The sequence below is a fragment of the Gadus morhua genome, chromosome 22, assembly GCF_902167405.1.
Source record: "Gadus morhua chromosome 22, gadMor3.0, whole genome shotgun sequence".
In the NCBI taxonomy this organism is placed as follows: Eukaryota; Metazoa; Chordata; class Actinopteri; order Gadiformes; family Gadidae; genus Gadus; species Gadus morhua.
In genome coordinates, this window is record NC_044069.1 from 1,793,399 (window position 1) to 1,797,184 (window position 3,786).

Sequence of the window (3,786 nt, forward strand, 5' to 3'; positions counted from 1 at the left end):
ATGGGTGTGCGTGCGGTGTATGTGTGCTAACCCTATTATTATCACTAAATCTAACAAAAACAATATTTAACATTATCATTGCTATTAATACAATCAATGATATGATTATACTGTATTGTAATTCTATTCAGGAGGATATGACTTAGACTCACTGAAGCGCAGGGAGATGAGGAGAATACTCAGCAGTCCGATGCTCACAATGACAGTGATGTGAAACCATAGAGCTGTTCAGGAGTAGGACACACACACACACACACACACACACACACACACACACACACACACACACACACACACACACACACACACACACACACACACACGGTCACTTTGGCAAAAAAAAAAATCTAAACATAAATCTTAAATGTATTTGGAGGAAATCATACTTTTTTGGATCATTGTTTTGGACTGGATTATTTCTTTTAAATTCTCTATAAAAGGGGCACCTACCAAATCTTCTCTTCTTGGTCTCCTCCCGGTCCGAGATGGTGACCATTGTTACTCTCTGACGGCTTCCACGGCGTCTGGACTTAGCCTTCTTCTTTGCTCTACCAGCTGGAAAAACAACGTCACTTGTTTTCATTCTGACCAATTATCAGCTTGCACTCTGATACCATCAGTGTAAGGAAATGTTTTTCTTCGACTGCACACAGACTCACTAACGCACTCAAGCACACACACACGGACACACAGAGTAATGTACACACTGAAATATTCATACTGCGTGGCTGTCATTCACAGTCCAGACTCCCTACGGTCTGCAGAATCCCTCCCCGTCTTGAAGAAACACCTCAAGACATCTACAGAGAACACCTCAGTAAGTGATGACTGGTACTGTGGCTCTCGTGTTTAGAACACACTTAAGCAGAGCAAGTACTGGTCTCTAGCATACATGTTATTATTCCCTCATTATTGTCATATACGCGCACATAGTTATACAGTAATACACACAGAATCACATACGTACACACACAGTAATGGAGGGGGGACAACATGTGGCCTGCGTGTCACCAGGGTCTTTCACATCGGCCCACGCAGAAAATATGGGGACATGTTTTGTGGGATAATTTAAGATCACTAAATCACTAAAGCAGCAATATCCCTCCTCTCAATCACATTGGCTCTGAGCAATAACTGTTTAAATCCTCTCACTCACTCACTCACTCACTCACTCACTCACTCACTCACTCACTCACTCACTCACTCACTCACTCACACGCTCATCGCACACACACAAACAAGCTCACACGCACTCTTTCTCACGCACAACTTACACACACACTCTTCCCAGTTCCCGATTCCCAATGCAATATTCCCTCTGTGAGCCCAACCCTCTCCCTGTGATTGGACGACACTGTGGATCAGAGTGAGCGTACATTAACCTGATGACCACTGATTGGTCAACGAGCAACAGGTGTGGGAACCCTTCCTCTCTCTCTCTCTCTCCTCTCTCTCTCTCTCTCTCTCTCTCTCTCTCTCTCTCTCTCTCTGTCTCTCTCTCTCTCTCTCTCGTGTGTAAAGTGGGTCAGTAAGTGCTTCGATTCTACTTACAGTCAGGGCCTTCAACGATGAAGATGTACACCAAAAGTGCAAAAATCCTTTAAGTACATATAAAACAAAATCTTGAAATAACTAAAGCAACGGTTTTTATGTGTTACACTATAAAGACAAGAGATATCGATAGATAGAGGAATCTCTCAGATAGCACTTGTTATGCTACCATTACGTCTGCACATTATTATGTCTCCTATTGCACTCCTACCATCACTGGAAAGGGATCCCTCTTCTGGGTTCCTTCTCCAGGTTCCTTGATATAAGGGGGGGTTTCCCTGCCCTTTGGGGGGCTAGGGTCAGGGGGCGTCCTTTAAGAAGCGGCCTGCGAAGCCCTTCAGATCTCTGGTCCAGGGCGTTCTAAACTGTTTGACCTGATGGGGATGTGGTGTTTCAAGGCTGCTCGGACGGCCGGGGAGTTTCCCCCACAGAGCCATCCCCCCAAATACAGACATGTTGCCATGGCTGAGAATATATTGTGAAATACACACACACACCGCACACCACACACCACACACACACCCACACACACACCCACACACACACCCACACACACACACACACACACACACACACACACACACACACACACACACACACACACACACACACACACGGTCACTTTGGCAAAAAAAAAAATCTAAACATAAATCTTAAATGTATTTGGAGGAAATCATACTTTTTTGGATCATTGTTTTGGACTGGATTATTTCTTTTAAATTCTCTATAAAAGGGGCACCTACCAAATCTTCTCTTCTTGGTCTCCTCCCCGGTCCGAGATGGTGACCATTGTTACTCTCTGACGGCTTCCACGGCGTCTGGACTTAGCCTTCTTCTTTGCTCTACCAGCTGGAAAAACAACGTCACTTGTTTTCATTCTGACCAATTATCAGCTTGCACTCTGATACCATCAGTGTAAGGAAATGTTTTTCTTCGACTGCACACAGACTCACTAACGCACTCAAGCACACACACACGGACACACAGAGTAATGTACACACTGAAATATTCATACTGCGTGGCTGTCATTCACAGTCCAGACTCCCTACGGTCTGCAGAATCCCTCCCCGTCTTGAAGAAACACCTCAAGACATCTACTGAGAACACCTCAGTAAGTGATGACTGGTACTGTGGCTCTCGTGTTTAGAACACACTTAAGCAGAGCAAGTACTGGTCTCTAGCATACATGTTATTATTCCCTCATTATTGTCATATACGCGCACATAGTTATACAGTAATACACACAGAATCACATACGTACACACACAGTAATGGAGGGGGGGACAACATGTGGCCTGCGTGTCACCAGGGTCTTTCACATCGGCCCACGCAGAAAATATGGGGACATGTTTTGTGGGATAATTTAAGATATGTTCATATGAATGACAAACTTTATAGAATTATGTTAAATTCATAAGTACCCCTGATATCACTTCAGTTAAATGAGCAGCCATTATTAAAAGACAAAATTGTTGATTACATAAACCATAGTCACTCTAATGTCACGTTGCACTACCATTAATAATAAGTAATGAAAAAACTAAACTTGTGTTCTGCTCCCTAAAGTTACTCTGCACTCTGTTCCACGTATATAACGGACATATATCATAAAACACACAACTACTTGAGATGCCTATCAGTAGTCCGTAACTCATGGGCGTAATCACACGTATAGTAAGGTTAATGTGAGCTTTTTGTCTCGAACACACACATGTCGTTAATTAGGAGAATCAATCTGTCTGTAGGGTCGCTGGTTCATCAGGTCGGTCCCTTTGGCTAAAAACGTTTTCTAAAAGTACATTTCAAATGTATGCAGAAGAAAAGACGTTTTTTTAATGGATTATCTATTTTAACTCCTCTCTAATGGTCACCTACCAAATCTTCTCTTGCGCTCCCTCCGGTCCAAAGACGTGTCCTCAGGTTCCTCAGAGAGTCCAGGGTCCGGTTCAGAGATGGTAGCCACGGTTCCTCCCTGACAGCTTCAGATACGTCTGCTCTCAGGAGTCGGTTCTGCTATATCAGCTGGAAAAAACACGTTGCATGTTTTAATTCTGAGGAGTCCTCAGCCTGCAATCTGATATCATCAGTGTCAGGAAGTGACAGTGGTGACACTCTTATCAGAGTGAAGACACTCTTATCAGATGTCTTCAGTTGACACACGGACTCCTGCAAGCACAAACAGACACAAGATTATTTTTCATTGAATATAAATATACAACGTACATAGGTATAATA

The 3,786-nt window shown here is 43.4% G+C and overlaps 1 long non-coding RNA gene across 1 annotated transcript in view; it reads right to left on the reverse strand.

The window, feature by feature from the left end:
- Positions 1-498: 498 nt before the first annotated feature.
- Positions 499-3,786, reverse strand: part of LOC115535308 (uncharacterized) — a 3,334-nt gene continuing 46 nt past the window's right edge. The window contains exons 1-3 of the long non-coding RNA XR_003974454.1: positions 3,427-3,786; positions 2,295-2,400; positions 499-555 (exon numbers count right to left, since the gene is read on the reverse strand). The exon at positions 3,427-3,786 is cut by the window's right edge and continues 46 nt beyond it. This is a non-coding gene — a long non-coding RNA (uncharacterized LOC115535308). The remainder of the gene's footprint in view (positions 556-2,294; positions 2,401-3,426) is intronic.